The 25,415-nt window shown below is 34.8% G+C and overlaps 1 protein-coding gene across 1 annotated transcript in view; it reads right to left on the bottom strand.

The window, feature by feature from the left end:
- The window catches only part of PDZRN4 (PDZ domain containing ring finger 4), a 347,895-nt gene that overhangs the window by 195,725 nt on the left and 126,755 nt on the right, over window positions 1–25,415 (bottom strand). The gene's annotated exons all lie outside the window — the stretch shown is intronic.

Raw genomic sequence — 25,415 nt, 5'->3', positions numbered from 1 at the left:
AAGATCAATGCTCATAAATCCAATGCATTTTTATACGTAAGTGATGAATCTTCAGAAAGAGAAATTAGGAAAACTACCCCATTCACAATAGCATAAAAAAATAAAATAAAATACTTGGGAATCAATCTCACAAAAGAGGTGAAAGACCTCTACAATGAGAACTACAGAACACTAAAGAAAGAAATTAAAGAAAACCTTAGAAGATAAAAAGATCTCCCATGTTCATGGATAGGAAGAATTAATATTGTCAAAATGGCCGTACTACCTAAAGTGCTGTATAGATTCAATGCAATTCCAATTAAAATCCCAATGATGTACCTTACAGAAATAGAGCAAGCAATTATGAAATTCATCTGGAAGAATAAGAAACCCAGAATAGCTCAAACAATCCTCAGTAGAAAGAGTGAAGCAGGGGGTATCACAATACCAGATCTTCAACTCTATTACAAAGCAACAGTAACAAAAACAGCATGGTATTGGTACCAAAATAGACAGGTAGATCAATGGTACAGAATAGAGGACACGGACACAAACCCAAATAAATACAAATTTCTCATACTAGACAAAGGTGCCGAAAATATGCAATGGAAAATATGCCTCTTCAACAAATGGTGCTGGGAAAACTGGAAAACCATACCATATGCAACAGAATGAAATTAAACCACTATATAGACTCTTTCTCATGAAGTGTGAATCTGGAGTCCTTCTTACCCAGTTTCTGGTACTGCTGGTGGCTTGTGGGAGATGGTTGAGACCATTGACTTGGAAAATGCTGAACCAGCTGGATGGAGTGGGATTATCTTTTCTAGGGAAACCCTTCTGTCCTGTGAGGCATCTGGACAAGCAAGAACACAGTCACAGCTGAGCACAAAGGCAACAAACCGTGCAGGTCCTGTTTGCAACAGTGACACCTTGTGGCATAGAGAAGTAAAGGTGCATATGGTGAAGGCTGAGCTCATTTCTTAATTCTCTTTACCCTGATTTTAAAAGTAAGACTTTTACTTTTATTTACTTTTTTGACCATTTTTTTCCTAAGAGAAGACATAAACAGGAAAATGAGTATCCTGCTTATTAATTCGGTTTTGGTCAATGTTAGAAAATCAGAACACCTTATTTTTTAGTCTAGCCTATGATGCACACAGGTTTCTTCTGAGCAAGATCAAATTGTCAAATGCCTTGCCAAAGATGGTGAAAATTTTTTCACAAGGATTTCTTTGGCCTCTTACTCATGACTCTGGGGTTTGTTTCCTTGTTTCTGTAACAACTAAATAAGAGATTTCATTTTATGATTTAATTTAATAAGTTTCATGAATCCCATAAAAAAAGAGGAAATATTTTAAAAGTTAGCAATCTATTTTAATTTTTCCACAACTGCAATCCAAAAAGGAACACATGATTTAATCCTAAACTAGTTTATGTCACTAACAGCATTTGTTGTTGTTTTGTCTGGGGGTATGTGTGTGTGTGTGTGTGTGTGTGCATGTGTATATAAGAGTTCATGAAAGACAAATGGAAATGAGAAGACGCTGTGGGTTTCTACACAGGTTCTCCTAGGAAACACAACAGTTTTACCAATAAACGCAAGATTCAGATCTCAAGTAATGATGGTTTTGATTCTTTCTTATCTGAGACTCATGTAAGCACAGGTACTTGGGGATATAGAGACAAAAGTGTTGTACATGAGGTGATTTGTGTGTGTCTATGCACCTGCCTCCCAGTCTAGGAAGAAATGGGCTCAATAACTCCCAGTGGATCTAAATCACCTTGCCCCTCACCATTTATGCTCCATGCCACCCAACTCTGACCCTTCTGCAGTATGACCCACTCTGATACATTTCAGATAATTCAGACTTATGGTAGAACAATTTGCAAACAAATATTCAATCAAGAAGCAAACACAGGTTCCTAATACTACAAGAAGATATAGGCTATTATATTAATGTAATGTAATGAAAATGTATAGTAATTATTAAGGTAATGTGGGATTAAATAATGAGAGTAGACTTTTAGAATTTACCCTTGTTTATGCTTTCTTCTCTCAAACACAGAAATACTCATTTTATTGCTAAAGTCTTACTAAAGAAACAGGTTACCTCCAAAAGGAAACATTATGGTATATTCCATTAAACACAGTCAAACTTAAAATTTCACATAAAAATAGGCTATCCAATTACATGGTAAATGTGTCATTTGTTCATTGTCCAGTACACAATATATTTACAGGAAAATCACCAAGAAGTTCTCAGCTGTAACAGATCTCAACCTTATATTTAGATGCAGTCATATATTACTGCTGATAATGTGATGTCAGTGAATAGATTGGAATTTTTCACTGTCCTTTATCAAGATAAATTGTTCTGTCAATAGCAAATGGCTGGCAAGTATTAACACTCTGCACACTATATGACTTTTCATTCCCTGCAAAAATTGTATTTAATGCTTTTGCACAAAATCTATGGCCGTGACTATCCTTATTACCTATTTAACTACCTTTTAAAAGGAGGATTTATTTCTGCAAATTAGGACCTGGGTAACAAGATGGTATCATGCATCATAAACTTTAAGTCAATACAACGCAGGACACTTGCAGTTTGAATGGGAAAATACCTTGCTCTCATCTCTTGGTCATCCAATAGTGTTAGCAATCTGTGGCGGGAGCAGCTGCTCAGAGCAGAACTTTATCTTGGCCTCCTTCCATCTACACCGCCACGGTGTCCCATAGTAGCAATTTGCTCATTGGCCTATTACTTTCAATAGGTATTCCAGTAATTGGCTATTTCACACTTGTAAGGCTTGAACTGGCAGAGAGCAAAGGCCAGGCAACCAGCCTGTCAGGGTCTAGCAGGCTGGTCGTTCATCAATTATAATCAGCTTTTACAAGAGTGAGTGAATCCTCCAAAACCATGTTTGCTCTGATCAGCTTTGCTACCAGTATAATTTGACCCCAAACTGAGTTGAGTCCTTATCTGAAGAATGTAAAAGTTGTCCAACAGTGACAAGCATGTTTGTTTATTCAGACCCCCAGAGAGACTGATTTGGGCTCAAAAGGGAGACAGAAAAAATTATAATCTTGAAAATTCTGGTAACTTCTGTTTTTGTAGCTTGCTGTCCATCACACAATATACTTCCCTTTGCCAAAAAATAAACATTCAAAGTCATCAAAATAATTTATTTCATAGTGATCGATTATACAACAATGTCTAATCAAATTAAGAACTGAATTCCTCTAAGGTGACGCTCAGGCTGGCAAGAGAGGTTGAAAGTCTTCTGCAATCACGTAGATTATTTTAGAAATATCTATTTAAGTACATTGTGCAATGAAAATCACATTGTAATAACTGAAATGATACATGTGCTTGTATGGACAATCCATGACTTGATTTAACATGATGGATGAAAAAGTTTGCTAGAATCATTGGAGCCATAATGAAAAGTCAGCATGGGCTTCACTCACATTTAAGAATGGCATATTTTTTTCTTTCCTTAGTTATCTCTAATATTTTCTATTATTTCCCACATCACTGAACTCTAAGAGAACAGAAACACCTGACACAAAGTTTCCAGGCAAAAAACATATAAAACTAAGATAGGATGTTAGACTTTGTAAAATTCTGATCAAGTCTAACTTTCCCTGCAGTTTTGGGCTAAAGCATGTAGTTCACTGCTAATTTATGTAACTCAGTCTTGGGGGCACGGAAAAAAAAAAAAGCCATGTGTATAAAAGCTTTCTAAAAATCTAAGATTTATCTTTTCTTCCCCACTGGCATCCATTTGCCAATGAATCATCCAATGCCTATTTGGAATGCAGGTGTACAAAATTTCTAATGGAAATAAGTATTCTTTATTATGACGTCTGCTATTTGCCTTGGGCCAGCACCTATGATTCTTGTATCACAATCCTATGCTCTTTCTTCCCAAAGGCCCATTTGGTCTGTTGACCAGCTGGTGACAAGGTGATCCATCATCCAGCAACTGCCTTGGGCACAAATAAAACACAAGCCAAACTTGAACCTGTCTAGTAGAGATTTTCATAAAAATCCAACTTTAAGAAATGTAAGGGATAGGTGATTTAGAAAGCTGTTAGAGATACTCAAAAACCAATTCTAAATTTTGAAAAGACATGAGTAAAGCTCTTAATAAATCTACCTTCAAAGAGTTATGCACTCTTACTAGCTGAATAAATGAAGTGACATTGACACATATCTAATTGTAATACATCACAAGATAATCTGTCAAGCGCCCAGTGCTCAGGCCCTGTCACCCCTCTTCATCTATTATTTATCTACAACCTTCATTGCCAGCAAAATCCCTATGAAGTATGTAGTGTGGCATTGAAGATCGAGGTTCTGCCACCCATCAAAAACTTTCAGAGAGCATATTGGATAATAATCATTAAATACTGTGTAAATGGCTTCTGGGGAGGAAAAAAAATGTCTGAAGAGCAACAAAATTATCCCAGACAAAATCATGACACATCTCATTTAGCTAGGTAATGCACTGGATGTTCCACACAAACAAAGCTCGCTTGGGTGAAACTGTAAGGCCCCCAGATGCCTGTTCTTTGTTAGAGAGCAATGAAGTTTACATGGTCTTCTAGTGTTAAGACAGGAAGTGGAAAGATCATACAGGAGCACAACTCTGAGCTTATAACAATGTCTATTTCAATGGGCTAGGCTAAGAGGGACCCAGTCTGTCGTCTTTCCCCCTCTGTTTTAGATCACTAAATTGAAGAAGGATGAGGAGTCATGTGTGCTTACCCAGTTCCATGGAGTGAAAAGCCCGTGTCTGGCAGCTGTGGGAGACGGTAGTCTTTTTCCGCTCACCCTTTCTGCAGGACCCACAACTCTGCTCCACACACCTTTTTTGGGGACAGAGACCTCCTGAACAGATGCCATCAGAGGATTTACAATCAAGATTACATAGTGGCATTCATTTTTTGTTTGTTTGCCTGTCTGCACTTTTAAAGGAATCACTGCCATATTTTATAGTAAGCATTTTTTTTTTCCAAAATGCTCTTAAATAATGAAAAGAAAAATACACATTTTAAACCATTTTAACAGTTCAGCCAGCTACTCTGCTCTAGTCATGAGGGGGTGATAAGAACAAAAAGCTGCTTCAGGCATTTAGTACTAGAAAATTAAGGTTCCCATAAATTAGGTGGCTGTATTCCTCTCCCAGTCCAATTACTAGCTTTATTATTTGTCAATAAAATACCAAATAAAAGACAAGTCTCAAGATAAGGCAGCTGTTGCCATGTAGACTCTGTGATACTTCATGTTCTCAAACTGTGGTGTGGAAGTTGCTGATAATGCTCTCACATCACTAACAGGTGCCCTCAGGCCCAAACCTTACATACCTTCCTCTGGAAAGAAAAATCATAATAAAAGAACAGAACATATACATCATAGACAAGGTAAGATTAGTCAAGTTGCTGTTTTATGGTCTTGTAACATTTGAACTGGAGTCTTGGAATATCCTTTGTGATTCATAAAATTTACAATTAACACAGGACTGTGATGGCTAGGAGCAATCTGGCTTGAGGCAGCTACTCAACTGCTTGCCAGAACTTCACACAGCATCTCCTAACTGGAACCCATTTTGTTCTCTAGCAGCTGCTCCCCATCACTCCCCTGGACAGAGGGCATGGATGACATGCCTTTGCTATGGAGATCTATGCATCTCCTTGATGATGTGCAGGAAATCCCACCATGTGGAAAAGACAAGTTTGCCTCTTCACTTGGAAGACGTATGCTAAACTTATGGGATCATTAGGTTACCCCGGGAAGGAATAGATTTTCTATCTCTTAAGACTTTCTTCCCCTAAAGAAAAAAAAAAAAAAAAAAATAGCCTCTATTTCATGCAGCTTTTAAGACAGCAGCAATTAGGACATACATTCAAGCTTATCTCATTTGGTATGTTGTTCTGGTATTTGGAGAGCTTTTTAAAATTATTAATAAAAATTAATAATACTTATTATTATCAGAAGCCAGCTTCAATTTTTGAATTCCAGATTCTCTTTTCTAATATGAAATCTAAATGAATTCTCCCAAATCGAGAAGAACCAAAACAAATTTCATATGAAATAAAATAATTATCAGTTTATCCTCATTCTGACAGGGTTGGGAGTCTTGGTTCTACTTGATTGTGAAAACACTAAGAATTAATTTAGGATGATGGTGTGACATGAAAATAAAACTTCTTTCAATTGAATTTCAAGGACTCTTCTATTTAACTAGCTTCAAGAGTCCTTTTTTGATCATAATAAAATTATTTGCCATATGGTTCAGATGCTTGTGATCCCCTCTCAATGAGAGGATTATGCATGAAATAAAATGCCTACTGTAGCTGCAGCCAAGCACACAGCTGGCTCTGATAATGCCAACAAATGGCTTCATCTATCTCAATGTCACGTAGGAGCTGGTGCGACTCGAGTCAGTCCCAAGTACAATTAAAATCTACATCATCTTCGAGAAAGGTGATGGGGGTTCTGACATCAGAGCAGTGCCAGATTCATCCTCTTTCCACAGGAACAGAGGAAACGTGTTGCCCCTGTCACCCTGTCACGCTAATGATGTGCCAAGTGCATGCCTTCCCATGCACATTAAAGGTACTAAATCAAGGGGCCTCCTATTTAAAAGCTTCACCTTTATCTGCTATTCAGTAGCAACATGTATGGTTTCCAAATTTAACTTGTATATTCCTTGCTTCTCTTTCTTTACCTGATGAGATAATGTCATTTATGTCCACCAGTGAAATATAAATAGAAAAGTTTATGATCCATATGGCCTCAAATTGTGGCAATATGCAAAAATTTCCTTGTTTTAGTTCCACAATGTTCAATCACACTAATAAAATCAGGTTTGAACATCCATTTGTTCCAGAAAGCCAAATTTTATTGCTAAAACATCCATAACTCATAAGCAAGCTCAATACCATTCAGGGACAAGCTTCCTTTTCTGAGTGTTTTTAGTAAAAATGAAAACTGGAGTTGACATAGGAATACTGTTCTTTTTGCCATGTTATAAAAGAGGAAGATCTTTCAAATATATGTCCTTATCATTTTCAATGACTTTCTACTAACATTAGATAGAATAAAATCTAAATTTCAGGAAAGGCTCAATGAAAAATTAATTTTATAATTAATTCATTATTCACATACTTTTGATAGGAACTTTTTTCTGTTGAGTGATTATTCTTAAAAGATAAAATTATAATCTGAAAACTAGTACCCAGATTTGTACACTCACATGCAAATCTCTCATGCAACTGGAATCTCTCAGATCACCTAACCTTTAAAAGAAAGTAAAACTTATTGAAGATACTTTGAAAAAGACCTTAAAATATAAATGTGTATGCAGTTGTGCATTTACATATATATGTACATTTATATAACATGTATATATGTATATGTGCACTCTTATACATTAAAGACCATATGTAAATTTTGGAATAAAAGTTAGGGTTTTGTTTTGTTGTTTTAATTTCTTAATCCTACAGTTAGAAGAACTTGTGCAGCATAAGGCAGATCATTGTCAATGGACCTTTGCAACTACAGTTGGCAACTTTTGCCTGCTTTTCCTGTCTTTTAAGGTCTATAATCTGTACAAGGGTAATTTTTAACCAAGTCTCTCTCAAGAGCAATTATACCTTTAGACTATTCAGTTTATGAAAAATATATAAAAAGCAATTCAATTATTCATTAATTTTTTTTACCCTAATAAGTCATATAATTTCCTATGCAGTGTTCTGTGACAACTTCTGTAGAGTTGGTTGTAATCATTCTAAACTAGCAGTTTTCAACTTGGTTGGACTTTTGTAGCAATTGTGGTGTTTTTTTTTTGGGGGGGGGAGGCCTGGGGATTGAACCCAGGGCCTTATGTTTACAAAGCAAGCACTCTACCGACTGAGCTATCTCCCCAGTCCCAATTATGGTGTTTTTAAAGTCAAGTGCCAGTGACTCACTCTCAGTATACTAATACAGAATGCCTTAGGGTGGGCCTTGGCTTCCAAATAAGGTTTCCAAAACAGATCCTTGCTTATAAACATTGCCTAAAAAGTCTTTTTAAATGTATGATTTAGCACCCACCTGAAATATGAAGCCCAACTCCATTAGTAAAAACTTGATTAGTTACAGATATTTCTTGTTTTGAATAAATCAATATCATTTCTGGCATATTCAATCTTATAAATATTTCTTACAAGGTAACATGTTCAGACTATGCTATGTATTATAGGTAAACATAAAACAAATAGAATACTAGATTTCTAGGTTCATGGAGAAATTATCTGAATAGGGAAAAGATACACACAGCAATATTAACCAAATATTATATTAAAATTATCATATAGAATGATACTTACAATAAATGTCAAAGAAGCTGCAGAGCTAGAAAAGGCCAGTGTGCAGTCATGTGTTGATTATCCTTTTGTTGAAAATGTTATTAAATATTCCTTTGAATAGTAAGATTCACTGATGCCCTTAGAAATGATTTAGAAAATTGTCACACAAAATTTCTAGGCGAAAGCTATTGCACAAAGTGAGGTCCCTTATCTACTGTAGTTTAACTTCACTTTTGATAGATAAAGATTTGGTTTCTTAATCCCAAATGAAGATTACCTACAGCACAAAGCTTCTTGGAAGAGAGAAGTGAAATGTTTAAGGAGTGGAGAAATCAGTACTTGTATTAATGTGGTAACTTGAATATAGAAGTGTCTCATTTCAAACCCAAGGTAACTATTGAATAGCTTTCCAGTCTTTTCAATTTCAATTCCAAACTCATTTAATGTAAAATACAATACCCAGTATTTCTATTCTAGAATTTTAAAAAATTTTAGAAATTTGATGATCAAAAATGTCTTTGAAGAAAGTACCAGAAACATTTTTTAGTATAAGAAAACATGAAGCCCAGAGAGACTGAAGGACTTGTGATAGGCAAGTTAGTAATAAAATATAAGTCACAATTATACAGATAGAAGTAATATCATAAGTATTTTTAAAAAAATCTTGTTAGACAAATCAATCCTGGATCCTTAATTATTAAATTAAACAATTTAAATCATTTAATAAGACCTAATTATTTCAGAAATGGTAAGTAATGGAACAAAGAAGAAGAAAGAGAAGGAGAAATAGAAGAAGAAAAAGGAGTAGGAGAAGAAGAAATCATCTTTACTGAGTGGCTACTCCTAAAAGACAAAATTCTATCAACTTTGATGTGCTCATAATATGTAAATTAGCGTGCAAATCCCTCAAGCAACTGGAAGATGAAGGCATCTACATTGAAATAAGATAACCCATGACTATACATTTAGAATCCAAGAAAAAGCTTTATAAGATGAATTGGAATTCCTGATATACCTATAAGTTCCACATATGAATGGACTATAGCTATATAGCTGGACAGTCTTCTTGTGACTCAGAACGGTTCAAAGTAACCATCAGACAGATCCACATTCTGCCCTGTTTCTGCTACTTACCAATTGGGTGACATTAGGCAAATCAGTCAACCCTTCCAACCTCAGTTTCCTTATCTACATAATGAAGAAAAGTTAGTAGGTATGAGGATAACTATATGGAAATTGTCCAGGACATTACCCAGCACGTTGCCAAATTTCAATGAAAGGCATAATAATGATGATGATGATGCTACTAACAAGAATAAATGAGACAATTATTGGTTAAACACTGGAATACAGAATATAACATACCCTTTTCCTATAAGTATATAATTATATACTACAGGAAGATATATAATTATAAGTATGGTATTATATATATACCTTATATATAAAATATATAATACATGTGGTATATAATATATATAGTATATAATTATAAATAATACAGGAAAGAATATGTGAAGGAAGGTATATAACATACCCTCTTCCTATATTGAGGAGCCATATATGAGAGTTGTGGCAATCCTAAATATAATCTTCTATTTACCTAGATGGGGGTTGTGCTCATACACAAAAGTCTATAATTTCAAGGCATCATTTTTTGCCTATCTCCCATCTTAGATTTTCAATATCAAATCCTAGTAAAGGAAAAAGCCCCTCTGAGGCCTTACCAGAAACCTGCATATCACATTGTTCAGAATAAAACTTTTCCAAACCTGATAGTTCTCCCTATGTTTCACAACTTCCCTTCCTTACTCAGGATTGCTCCCAAAGTATGGTCAGAGAAGGGGTACCACCCTGCATCTCGGTGGGAGTGAAAGGCGTTAAAACTTTTCACTTAGGTTACATGTGACCTGTTCCTTGCTTACGAGGATCCTAGAGAGTGCTTAGGTGGGATGGAGGATGTTAGCACACTGAGGAACATTCCAGGTGCAACTGAGGTTGATACGGGGTCTAACATCGGGTACTAGAACAATCTAGTGGCTACCTAGTTGTTGCTATCCCTCAAACAGCCCATCAAGGCTAATAGGATCATCAGAGACAAGCCTAAACATATTTCCTTGTTAGTATTCCTGCAGGTCTCAAAGACATATCCCAATAAACCCTTGTATATGAGGGTAAAACATAGATGTGGAGGAATTACTCATCAACGAAAGATCAATTTAAAAGAAGACTACCATATGCTGTCAATACCATTAGTCAGGGTCCTTGTCCCTTTTGCTCACCTCTGTATTTCTAGCTCCTAGATAAGTCTGAGACCTAGTAGACACTAAGTTGTACAATTAATGAATAAATGAATAGAACACTGTGCTGATTAAGAGAAATGGGTTTTAGGATAAGACAAACACAAATTTTAGTCCTGGTTCTGCTACCTATGAGAACTATTTATTAAACCTTTTATGGCTTCAGTTTTCTCTTACATAAGATATATATTGTAATATAAAGTAGTTTGTTGTTTTGTAGGATGAATAAATTAAGTAGTTCATGTACAGTAAGTAAAACAGAGCACACGGTAAATGTTCTAAGTATATTGATATCAGTTCAGAGTACAGTCTCCATGTAGGGTATTGGTATGAGGAAAAAGAGCATTAACATAAATCTTTCTAGATTTTGGAGTCAGAATAAAGGAAACCATCTTTTTAGGGTTCTTTTTCTCATCTGCATAAAATATAAAATCTTTTTATACATTTTCCAATGAATCTTCTATTGAAAAATGCTTCAGAGTTTAGATCAAACCCTGACTCCTTGAGATAAACTGTGGACTTGCAGAGTAGTAAAACTCTATACTTGAACCTTAAAATTATTCAATAATGAAGTTTCCCAACAAAGCAATCATGAAATACTAGTTGAACATTTTTCTGAACAGAATGCCACTTGTTACTCATTCTTCCCTTTAGTTGTTCAAAGATAAAATTGACTGAGTGAAGGTTTCAGAGCCAACTCTCTACCAGATGAAATCAGTTCTAAAAGGTCATAATAAAATTAGTAAAGGCAGATGGAAAATGTGCCGATAACAGCTGTTAGCCCCCCAAAGTGTGCACACTGGTGTAATTATGACATCAGACAGTACTCTTTCATCTCTCTCCTTTCTCTATATGCATTCTTTAATTCCCAGAGATACAATTATCTTGGTAGTTGAAATTCAATAATATACAATACAGATTGATGGTTAGGAAGACATCATTAGGTTCTTAGCCAATATAGAATTCTTTTTGTCAATAGAGGATATCAGTGAATAAGCATGAACAAAATTCTGGTTTGTTAAAAATAGCTGCAGGTCATCAGTGTGGAGACTAAAACCATCACATCCCAACATCGTTACTAATGCACAATTTTTCTATCACTTCCTCCTATCAATGTCAAAGAGTAGAAAATATAAATTATATCTGAAAAGGGAGAAAAAATATTTTTTATTCTCTTTTGTTTCAGACAGTTTTCTGACATTCAATCCAAATGTCATAAATTTGAATTTTTAAACATAATCTTTAAAAATTCTGTGATACTTAAACTGAGTTGCCAGTATTTTGATATTGAAAGGATTTTAATATCTAATATTGTATGCATGCTTAAAATATGTTTATTCTTACATTTTGGCCCTATGTAGATAGGTGAGTACATAACTGTATTGAAAAAATTTTGGCCAGAGCAATTTTAAAGACAAGAATTTCTTAGTCGATTCAATTCTCATAATAAAATAAGAATAAAAGCTAATCTTTAAATTTTCACAAATAATCGTTCCTCTCACATTCGCACATTGGAAAGGCTATGGAGACAAGAGCCTACTTGTGAAGTCACAATGAGGCGACTGTCATGGTACTGTGGGATGCATGCAATCCATTCATCCATTTGTTGAGCATCAAATAACCACTCTCTCCTGGCTAGCTTTATTCTTCCCCCATGGATAACAATAAGTGAAACAGAAGTCTAATTCTTTGAACAAGCTCCAGAAAACTTGAGGCACTAATACTTTTTGATCACTTTCTTCTATTTCCATTTTTCATTTTGTGGGACCCAGCTGTCTGCCTGCAAGACTACAAAGATTTTGTTTAAAACAGTATCCAATGTTCTTGGTTTACCATTGACAGATTTGAAAAGGTTGTTGAAAACTGAATGCATATATGCAAATGTTTTGTTATTAAATGGAAACATTCCAAGAACTCAAATGATCCATGTGAAATTTTAATTATAACTTAACAGCTGCTTGAGCTAATTGAAGGATATCAGAAAGGTGATTTCTTTCTCGTTGTAATTAAAGAGTTAAGCCTAATTTGCTGTTGTCAGAACAAGACTAAATACCAATCTGGTCTGCCTAATTATATTAAAAGGTAAACGGATAACAGAAAAAGGTAGGTCCCTCCCAGACAAAGACAACAGGTTCTCCGTGTGCCTCCAGCTCCCCATTTCTTTTGGAATATGAACAATGACCTTTAAGGAAAGTAGCGACTGTTCTCAACTTGTGCAGTGAAGACTGCAGTCTCCTCTCACAGCAGCATCTGTTCGTTCCCTCTGGTAACCAGTTTTATGTCCTGGACCCTGGTTCCAATTTCTCAATCTGTATCCCAAGGACTTTCAGTGACTTCCTCAGTTAAGAGAAAAGGAAACGGAAGCCAAGAGAGGGCAGGAAAATCTTCAAAGCAAACAATTAGTGGCAAAACAAGACTGTTAATTAAATAGTAGTGGCGCCTTTATATACCACTCTGTGCTTTTCATGGAATTCTCCATGTTTCAATTCCACTGCATCACAGAAGTGGGGAAAGGCATCTTGAAGTCTTCGGTTATGTTTATGTTTGATTTGCTTCCTGTTTGTCCTTGAAGATCTACAAAGTTGTGATTCTGGAGTGAAGGAAGAGCATCCTTTGTGAGTAATTTCATCCTTTAATATCTTAATTAAGTGGGGTTAAAACTTTATTCAGTGGCACAAGGATTTTAGATATAAAATAAGGAAAATATCTTATCTAAGTTCCAGATCTCATCCTGTCTACAATAGCCAACCTTGCTTCTGATGTTAAAACAGGACTGTAAAATTCAGCTGCAGAGGGTTCTGGCAATCCTGATACTTCTTGGCAAATTATTGGTTACCTTCTTTTATAAATTCATTTTCTTTTTTATCATCCCATAATATAAATGTAGTCAATATTTGCTTCTGCCTTTTTTTTTTAACTTTCTAAAAAGAGATTCCAACATAAATGCACATGGAGTACAGCAAGGGATGGGGTTTATTTAATAAACTTTACTTCTTTCTCAACTGATATTCACCTCCTTTCTTCAGATGTAAATACATATTGTGAATGAGGCAAAGCTGAAAATAATCATTGTCAAAATGAAACACTATTTCTACATGTCAGTCTTCAGGCATCTTCATTAAAGATATAACTCATTTGCCTAGAAAATTACCTGACCCACACATGTTATTATTCTAAAGTTTGACTCATTTATCTAATCTATGCCCAACTCCACATCAATATTGCCTAATTATATATTTGTTGCATTTATTCAAACAACCTAATCTCTTCTACTGTACACCAACTTCTTTGTTAATATGACCCACTTCTCCCATATTATCTGTATTAGTCAGATTCCCATTACTATAAAAAAATGCCTGAAATAATTAACTCATAAAGAAAAAAACTTTATTTTGGTACACAGTTTTAGAGGTTCCAGTACAAGACCAAGGATAACAGTGTCTTGGGCCTCTGATGGGCATGTGAGATGACAATGGCGGGGAACGTGGCAGAGAAAACTGCTCACCTCATGGCCAGAAAGCAACACAAAAGAGGAAGAAACCAGGATCCAACAGTTCCCTTTTAGGGCATGCCCCCTGTGACCTAAAGACTACCCATAAGGCCTTACGTCTTAAAGGTTCCTAGCATTTTTCCAACACTTTCATCCTGGGGAAATAACTTTTAACACACAGGTCTATGGGAAACACTAAACATTCAGACTGTAGCAGTAACTGTAGTCTCTCTCAAATTATTTATTTTTCATGATACTGACATTAGTCTTCATAAAGCATCCGTTAGGTAATGTCATCCTGCTTCTCAAAATCCTTTAATATAAGGATAGTCCCTGTAAAAGTCAAATTTCTTGGGCTAACATGAAATGCCCTCACCATCTCATCCTAAATTCTTGGATTTGTGATGATTCTTAGACAAAGGCAACAGAAAACTGTGACTGATAAAAGCAGAAAGGATATTTGTTGGAAGGACTATTGGGTTGCTTGCAGAATTGTTGGAATGGCAAAAGAACCTGGCTCAGAGAATGGACATGAAAGAAGAGAGACTAGGCAGCCCAAACCATATCCAAATCATGCCTCTGAACCAAAGAGGTAATGAGGATTCTTCTGTCTCCACCACCGACCACTAGATGCCACAGCTTGCCACAGCTCATCACCAACAGTGCTGGGGCTCAACACCAGGTGTACTGCCACTATCACTACAGAGAGGATGTGGCTGTCCCCATGCCAGAATGCATACCTCATTACAAATCAATTGGGTTCTTTTGAAGTCCCAGATAGATCTTCTGCGTGGCTGAGCATATTTCTATGCCCTAGATTTGTAAGGGTGCTGGTCAAGGAAGCATCTGAGTTCTCAAGTTTTGTAGGCAGAAATAAGTTCTGTCTCCTACCAACTCTCATCTAGGGGAGAATTTCTCAAACACTGAAGAGTGTTCAGATGCCAGGAAGAACAAAAAATAAATAAACCAAAAATAAAAGTGGAAAGAGAAAGGTGGGGAGAGAGAGTTCTATGACTAAAGAACGTGCTAACCAAATCATTAGCCTCATAAACTAGAGTGTATTCAGTCACCTGGAACAAATCCCTCCCTATTACTTCTCACTTCTCCAAATCACTAATTATTATGCATATCAAAACATCCAATATCACTAACAAATAGGTGTTCCTAATTAATAAGTATTACTTCCATTCTAACTGAAAATCCTTTCTCTCTTGTCACCTCCCATCCACCCAACCTAAGGAATTGCTTGAATCCAATCTTGTCCAAGGAGTTACCTCAGAACACTCCAACTCAGTGCCATTCATCTTTCCTAAGTTCCTATTGCATTTAATCCCCATCATTCATTACGGTGTTTGTCATAATGGATATGGTGTCACACCGTTAGCTACCTTTTCATGTGTGCAGTTTTATATCTTCAGATTGCAGCCTTCATGACAACAAAGGCCATGTGCTGTAATTCCCTGTATCAACTCTAGCACCTATCATCCTATCTTTGGGAGAGCAAGCACATAAGAAAGCTTTACTGATTACCTGTTCAGCCCCTGAAGTAGATTTTAAATTAAATCCTTAATCACCCACCTCCACATACATCCTCTTTTATATAAAATACTTCCTTTTCATACAGAATGAAAAGTGCAGAAAAAATTAGGTTTGTAAGTTAATTGATTTCCTATTAGTCAAGGCAATATCATAATAAGCTTTGAGAATCATTAATTTTGTTCTCATATACCTTTTTTTTTGTTTCATTTTAAAGCATGTTAACAAAAGTTCTGTAAGACATAAAGTGAGAGAATTGACAAGAATACATTTACCAGGGGCAGAAATGCCATGATAAATGAAAAGAACTCAAGGTTTCTTATCCTGTGTAGAATAGGAGTTGCCACTCACCCAAATAAATCACCTGCCACTCCCTTGCCACTGGCTCATACTGTTGGCTTCTGACATGCTTAAGTCTACACCATCTAAATCAACAAAAGCACTTTCTTGACAGTCTGTCCTTTTGCAAGATGATACTCTCCCTTTTCTTCTTTCTTTTGCAGCCATGCTACTTAAAAGTGTAGCCCATGCCTATTGTCTTTGGGTTCCTAAATCTACACAAGCGGGAATCACTGTTCCATTGAATTCGTTGTTGAGTTCAGCAGGTAGCTTTCATTTGCCCAATCCTGTGCTCTGTTTCAGAATCTATCTTAAGGGACTACCAGGTATATCCGAAACAGTGTCCATTTCTACTTTTTTTTTTCTCCACATAGTACCCACCTTAACTTTAATGGTGTGTCTTTTCCAGCTTTACTTCCTTATCTCTTCCTTTGGAAATTTTAAAGGTCATTCCTCCCCCTCATCCGCATGTTTAGCCCTGGGAGTTCCCCTCAGCCTTATTCTCCTCTTGCTTTCCATCTATCCATATGTCTGAATCCCTCACTCTCAGTTTCTTTCCAGAAGCTGTTTTACCTCCAAGGCTACTGCCACCTGATAAAGAATACTCTTCCCCTGCTTTCTTTGTTTAGTTTTAATAAAATTGATAACAATCTTCCTCTGGAATTTCTGATGCAATGTCATGTCTTAAAGTTATTCTATCTATAGGGTACACATCTTAAACTTATTATTATCTATAGGGTATGACTAAAATCATTATCTTTATCCAAAATTCTCTGTAGAACCCAAGTCATATATATTCAACTGATTTGGGATAAAATTTTAATGTTTCTGAAAGCCAGAATTTTTTTCCGTGATCCAAAACTCTATGGCTCATCTACTTATCCTTTACTACTTTCAGACTAGAATTGTATTAAAAGTAGCCTCCTTAAAATCAGAATAAAGATTTGTTAGTTCCTAATCAAATCATGGTGTGATGGACACTGCACTCCTTGTTGCAGATGAAGGTAGGCAGGTGGGTGACTATTGTTTCAGTCTGACACGGGTGCTGCTTCTGAGTCAAACTCAAGTCCATTTTTGGCCTTGCATCAGTTATTCAGTTCCTATTCTCATGCAGTAGATAAATAACAACATATGTAAAATGACCAGGAGACATACTAAAAATTTCTGTAATGCTTCAAGCTTCTATTACTGTATTTTAAAGTCATTACTGTTCCTGGATTCTTTGTCCAACACAATGCTTTATCTCTTTTAGGGGATACTTATTAAGCTAAAAATCAGGCACTTATACTAAATCTAAACTACAGTTCCACCCCCCTGAAAATACATTTGCCCTAGAGCCCTATTATTTTTGTCATTGTGATTTTTTTCTCTCACTAACAATTACTAAGTTTGAAAGATTTTATAAATAATGAGGTTGTTTTAAGTCCTCAAGAGTATCTTCAATCCATTTGGCACTTTAAGAACTTTTTATCTAGTTTTCCTATAGACATTCATCAAGATGACTTCCATACAATTGTTACTCCCTGGGCCATCTTGTCCAGGTTCCAAAGTCATAGCAATTATAGCTTGATTAACATTAGGCTCTAGAGTGACTTCAGTTTCCCATACTATTAAGAACTAGCAGTGTTTATATCATGGGAGCACATCTAGAAATCTAATTGCACACTATAGATATTTGATATTGAGAAATATATCTCATTGATTTGTTTAATTGCAGGATTGGACACAGTACCTGTTACACAGGAAGGCTTTGAGAAGTATTTGTAGAAGGAAGAAACTGATAGAAGAGTCAATTACACAGAATACAAATCAAATCTGTTCAGACCTTATCAACAACTTTCCACTTTAGGTAAAGTCTGGCCTTAGACTGAACTTCTTAGCATGGTCCTTGGCTAATCTGACAACTCATTTCTTACAGGTGCTCCTGCACTATTTGCTCCAATCATATGGAATTACTTGTGCTTTCCCATATACTTTATGATGTCTTTCTTTTTATTTTTCTGGTGTGTTTCCCACTAACATGTTTTCATCTCTCAATAATCAGCTTGAGGCTACCTCCTTCATGAGAACATTCTTGAGTCCTCCAGAAAGAAATGACCACTGCATTCTTGCTAATGCTTCCCAAAACCATTTCTATGCATCTATTATAAAATCTGCATCATATTTATGTATGTACATTCTTCCTCCAAACAAGAAAGTTCCTGTTCATTACTATATTACAAAATTTTCTCAGGGTGCTGGGCATATATGAAACCATCAATAAGTGTTAAATTTAGGTTTCCTTAATGTTTATGAAGGACACAAAGATTATTAGAGAATGTCGAAAATTAAGAGCAAATCTATAGTGATTTTTTTCACTTAAAGTCTAAAAATTAATATTTTATCTAAGTCCCCTATTTTATGATAGAGTTATGAAAAGACAGCATAAAGCTTGCAGATGAAAATAAAGAGATAGCAAAACAGGTGCCTATTATAATCATAAATCTGACTGTAAGCTTTAACCAGAGATGATTTTAATGCCAAAGAATATTCTAAATTCAGTCTTCTCTTTTTATTCAATTCATATGGTTTAATACGACACATGCAAAGCATTTCAGCTGATTAAATTATACTGGAAATTCCTTTTCCTATAGTCTCAAAGAGTAATTGAAAACAATTTAGGAAAGAAAAATTAATCTACAACACTGGTTCCCAAATTTTCCTTCACATAATATCATTTATACTCTTAAAATTTACCAGACTCTAGAAAGAACTTTTATTGAGGGATTCTGGGAATCAAACTCAAGGCCTCATGTATGCTAAGTATGTACTCTACCACTGATCAATATCTCCACAACTTACTGAAGATTCTAAGGAGCTTCTTGTTAATATAGGTTACAACTATTGATATTTACTGTATATCAATAATTTAAAATTTAGCTTTCATTAATTAACTGAAATCACATAATAAACTTTTACTTGTTACTATAAAAAGTTTTTAGTGAAATCTAAGAATGTTTCCACACTAAAAAGTGATGAGAAGAATAGCATATTTATATAAAAAAATTTGTATAAAATATTTGACCTTCTACAGTGATGCAGGTGTAAATCAAATGTCAAGTTTGTTAAAACAAAGGTAAAGCATTGACTCTGAACCCAGATAAATAGGGGTTCTATATACTATTCCACTAAAATCCAAAGATCTGTTCATCACTTTAGGTATTTTATTCAAGCGGTTTTATAAAATCATTCCTAAATCATTGGGAAATTATTAATTTATTCAGTTATGCAGATCTTCCAAATGTTGACACATTTCATGATACAGTATCAAAAATCCATTTTTAATAATATCATCATTTTATCAGAGAAGCCTTTAATTTTGGGGAATTTCTCAAGTTCTCAGTGACAGATGTAAGTTTTCCAAAATTCCAATTTTCACTTGAAAGTTCAAATTTTATGACAGCTAACAATGCTGTCAGTTTTTTCCTTTAAATGACAGCATTATTTCATTCAATATGAGAAAATTTCTGGTAAATACCTAAGTCTCAGTATCCACAATGTGTCAATCTTTTAAGTAAAAATTGTATTCATAAAAACTTAAGCAGTTCATCTTAACACCTAATCACATGAACACTTTTCTTTGAGAAAACCATTATGCTTTGGTACATAGCAGAGTGTTTTGTGTTTCTTTCTCAATTCATCCAACAGACTACCAAAAACACATGTAATCAAGGGTTGAGATTTAGTAAAGTTAATTATTATACTTAACCAGGACATTCTGAAGTGAAACTTGGATTTTTATTTACTCATTTATTCACTTATTTTTAAACTAATCCTGCAAGACTATGGCAGTAAGAACATAAGACCACCAGGACAGGTGGGTGATACCACTTGTATTCATGCTAAAGAACAGCAGTTTTATCCAGTGTTGCTTCTAAATAATCAGCAATGTTAATAATATAGTGAAAATGGCAGATGATGTTTGGATATTATTATGAACATTATTTTGGCCCAGTAGTAGTCCTTAACAACCTGTAAAGATTTCAAACTTTCCCAGAGCTCAGCTACATGCACTTTTAGAATTGCTGCTCTATAGCAAAAAATAGTCCAGATCAGAAGTATTGTATACTCCAGAAGCCAAAGTACAAATGGGACCAATCAATAGTTTCCCTAATCTTTATTAGAGCAGGGAAAATCTGCCAACATTTTAACCTTGATTTTTACTTCAAGATTCGAAACAAATATGAACAATAGCACTTCCTACAACCACAAGTAATCCTATTTTTCAAATCCCAAGATACATGGTCAGCAAATTCCATGTGGCCCTTTGTCACATTTTACCTAACAATTTTATGTTTTATATTTACATAATGACATTATGTAATGTCATGTGCTACTCTTTATTAGGCAAAGTTCCTAAGTGCAGATTTAGTATCAGGTTCTAGTAAAGCATTTTGAATATGTAAAAGTCACTCACAAATATTTTCTTACATCAAAACTTAAAAATGTGTGCAGCCAAAAACACTATCAAGAAAGCAAAAGGCAACCTATACAATAAAGGAAAATATTTGCAAAAGCATGTATGTATGTGATAAGGGATCTGTACCCAAGATACATAAAGAATACTTATATCTCAATAATAATAAGATCACTCAATTTAAAAATGGGCTAAGGATTTGAATAGACATTCTTTATAGAAAATACACAAATAGCAAGTAAGCACATGAAAAGATATTCAATGTCATTAGTCATTAGGGAAATACAAATCAAAACCTCCATGAGATATTTCTTCATACCCATGGTCTGATTATGATAAAACAAAAGATAGACAATAACAAGTGTTGGAGATGATGTGGATAAATTAGTATTCTAATTCATTTCTGGTGGGAATGTAAGACAATGCAACTATGTAACACAAGTAGGTAGTTTCTCAAGGCTAAACTTGAAGTTACATATAACTTAGTACCTCCATTCTTAGGTATAGACCCCAGTGAAGTGAAAGCAAATACATACATAAAAATGTAAACACACATGTTCATAGCAGCACCATTCCTAACAACCCCACCTTGAAAACAACTGGACATGTTCATCATTAGGTAAATGTTTAAACAAAATGTGCTGTATACATAAAATAGAATATTATTCCACAATAAAACCAGTGAAGTTCTGAGATATGCAAAAATATTAATGCACCTTAAAAACTTTATGCTAAGTGGAAGAAGCCAGACAAAAATGACCACATATCATATGATTCCATTTACAAAAAATGTCCAGAATAGGACAAAGAAAGTACAGTGGAGAGGAGATATTTGGAGAATGCAGAATGGTATGGTCTTTCTTTTGGGGAACATAACATGTTCTAACATTGCTGTAATATACCAAAATTCCAAATGATACTGAATTGTATACTAAGAAGAATTATTCAGTGCTTCAAGTTCTTGATTAGATGGGTTATATTAATATCCATTAAATATATCAACACCTCTATATCAGTATTTATTGCATTTGAACTTAAATCTTAGAATGTTTAAAAAGTGCTTAAAAGAGTCTTTGGGGATGGTTGATATTATAAAATTTGAAAAGAAAATCAATTTTAATTTACTTTGATTTATAAACAAAATATAATTCATACTGCATCTTTCCATAAGATAGACATAAGATCTGCTTGCAAACTAGGAAAAACGGCCAGGTGCTTAACTGTGTGCTTCATTTTCATCATCTGTGCAACTGCTAAGTGTCCATTTTAGGATTAAATTGGAAAACATGTAAGATTTAGCAACAACTATCTTGCAGTAAACATAAAAAATGCTGTTGTCCAAAAATAGCATCTCTTATTAGCATTAATAATAAATATCTAATCATATATTCTTAGAATGCTTTATAATCAAGGGCATACCCTTTCAAAATAAATATGTATGATGCACAGTCCAGCTCGATGCCACTGAGCAGGTTCAGAAGTCTAACTCAATTTTAACTTCTGGACTGCCATTTCCAAAGTTCCTTGAAGAATTACAAAACTAACATTTTGGACAAGAGGAAGAAAGGTGTTCCCATCCCCACACTGGGCTTCATGGATTAAAAAAAAACTGTCTAAATACAGTTACAACACATCTCTCTTCATCCCTACAGAAGTAAATTTAAAGCAATTGAAAAGATATATAGTTCCTCACATAAAGTGGGAAGAAAACTCATTTGGGACTGTGACAGGGAAACATCCATTTGTTAGTACTGTATCAAGGTATCCTGGAAAATGACTAAAACCCATTGTATATCGTCCAACTAAGAACCAATGCCTGTTTTCTGCAGCTTCCCTTGCCATCTCCTTCTCCTGCCTGGGTTCGCACTCAGGAAGGGTTGTTTACAATATTAACAATCTATGATGGAGTCAGGTACCCAGCAGAAAGCATGGGGGTGGGGAAGGAAGTGAGAAGAGGGCGGAGGAGGACACACCAGCAAGGAGTGGGGTTTATGAATTGGTAAGAACTAATTTGTCTAATATTTGGTAACAAAAGGAAGGCGTCTGTGCCGTGCATTAACGCAGCATCAATCACTGACTAACTGCTCCACACACATAATGAGAGTATTCTCTGGCCAGCCCTGTGGTCTGTAAAGACAGCTGGGGAGATAATAACCCAAATGGAATTTTTATTTTAATGCAACTCCCATCTTTTAAACACAAAAATGAAACAGATTAAAATTGGTAAAAATGTAACAGCCTTTCATAAAAGCTTAGTGTGATAACGTATTTATTCCAGCAGTGATGCCTAAAGAGCCTGAAATGTCTCTACTTGATTGTTGGGATTCTCCAGTTTAATGGCCCTTTTCTTTTAATTCATTTGGAGTTGCTTTAGTCTTTCCAGTGTTTGTGTCTAATAACACTGGATCATCTGATTACCTTTCTGTCAGAGTTTTTTGTAAATGATGTTTGAAAAGCTGCACTTTAGTTTAAATGACTTACCTTATTTTAAAATTATACCTGTATTTATAATTATGTAAAACATATGTTTACATCCACATTGCATATGCAATAATGAAACATATTATTATTACAAAATTGCACAGAAAACAAGCATTATATTTAAAAATGATCAGCTTCACTGCAATAGATATTTAGGTCCTATGCTAAGGCAAACTTTTTCCCTAATTTGCTATTTATTTTCCTAAAAACCAAAATCTAAGTAAAAAATAAAATGCTTTTTTTTTTTCATTTGTTAGACTATAGCAACTTCTTCTAAAGACAGTTTAAAAATAAATTTGAAAATAAGCATAGCATGGAAATGGCTTTGACATTTAATGATTTTCTAAAAAATAATCAGCAACTAGGGAATCTACCTGAATTTGTCTGAATGTGGGTCATGAGGCACAATGAAATCAGTGCACTAGGGCATTGGTATGTTTTGCTGTTAGAAATAATGAACTGTGCAGGCAAGAGTTATTTCTAAAGGATAGTTTAAAAACGGGAAAGGGGCTAAGAGGAAATAGGAAAAATAGTAAGCCTAACAATGACAAACAGAAGGAAAAGAATTTAATGAGGTCAAGTTGAAAATATAATTTAAGATAAAAAGCCTCATTGAACTCTGCCTGCTGTTCTCCTACCACAGGACAATATAATCAGCTTCCTTCATCTGCGGCGCAGATTCTAACTGAGGGAAACTGCATTAGCATAAGGACAGAAATATAGAATGTCTCAGTTAATGAGTAGGAACCTGAATGTTACAACTTTATAATATTCACTGTGGTGTTTAAGACTAAAATAATTCTAAAACTTTAAAATTTTCTTTTTAGATCTATGTACTATAAGTCTGCTAGAAATCCTAAATATCATTTCATGAATGGATATAAAAAGTTTAATTTTTTTTTAAATCTGAAGAAAACTTATGATTAAAAAACTATGAAACATGGTCTGATCTCATTGAGATGCAAAGGAGAAACTGAAGATGGGTTAAATAATTGGTTCCATATTTGTACCAAAAGTTTGTGGTTTTGTTTTAAAAAAGTTGCAGCATTAAAAATATATACTCTTTGCAACAAAAATGAAAACCTCATACACATATCAAGATTGTGAGTAACTTTTCCTGAAAAAAATCACTGATAAGCATGTATTATATATACTCCTTTATAGTTCAAAGTCAAAAAAGAATGCCTTCTTACTTGAAAATATTAAATTTATATATATGAATTTATACACACACATACAAACAATATTTAACATGCTTTTTCAACTATCTTTTAATTTGGGGTGGGGAGAGGAATTACTACTGTAAAAGGAATAGTAATTGGCTCAAATTTCTACAGAAAACTTCTGGGAATCAGATCAGAAGTCTTTGATCCCAGCTTCCAATATGGCCACCAACAGTCCCTGTCTCTTGGTATCTGTGCCTTGTTTAATCTCCTTACACACTATACGGGGATATCTGTTAATAATAGAAAATAGTACAAGTGATGCAATGTGGCCTCCGACATGAGTTTATAAAATCATTGCCTCTTTTACTTTAGTTGTTCACTTGTTTTTCTCTCTAGGGTCATTTATTCTGGAAGATGCCAGCTTCCATATATGCCATAAGCAGATCTGGAGAGGCCCTTGTGGCAAGGAGCTCCAACCAAAGTCAGGAAGAAACTGAAGTTTCCTACCCAAAGATCCGTGAGTGAGGTAGAAAGTAGATGAAGCCTTCATATGACTGGAGCTTTGTCCTATATCCTGAATACGACCTCCCCTAGACTTATGTTACCTTATTGAACCTGTTACCCAGATAACTACTTCTGGATTCCTGACCCTAAGGATCTGAGTGGGGTAAAAAGATGCTAAGGGTTGGGATAGAGAGTCTGTTATGCATTTGTAGATACTAACCCAATTCCTACCAGCATTCTTTAACCAGGAAGAGTAGTTACAATGCTAAAGAGAGGGCTGTATTTCTGTTATCTATAGAGATGTTATTTTTCTCAGGTATTAGAATTGGCTCAACCTTGTTGTAACCATTGTCTAACCATGGTTATGGCTGATTTTCTTTTTATTTCTTAGTGCATACACACTTACAGAGGTCATATAACCAAAACCCAAATAAAACCAAATGATTCGTGTATTGTGACCCATGGCATTTTAATTATATATGTTTAGGACAACTTACCTTATATTCAAGTAAAAATTGTACTTGTTTTTACAATTATGTAAAATATATATTTATATCTCCATTGCATATGCAATAAATGAAAAATAAATTATTGAAAACTGCACAGAAACAGCAGTACATTTAAAAATGATCAATTTAATTGCAGTAGAGATTTGGGTCCTATGTTAAGGTAAATAACTTCCCTGTTTGAATACATTGAAAAGGTAAAAACAAGGTCATAAGAGTTTTAACTTAACACTGACATCTGTTAAAAAAAAATCATAGTGCTAATCTTCAAACATTGCTTGCAAACTTCACTTATT

The sequence above is a fragment of the Sciurus vulgaris genome, assembly GCF_902686455.1.
Source record: "Sciurus vulgaris genome assembly, chromosome: 5".
Classification (NCBI taxonomy): Eukaryota; Metazoa; Chordata; class Mammalia; order Rodentia; family Sciuridae; genus Sciurus; species Sciurus vulgaris.
The sequence above is the reverse complement of the archived record's forward strand: the minus strand, read 5'-3'. Positions and strand labels throughout refer to the sequence as shown.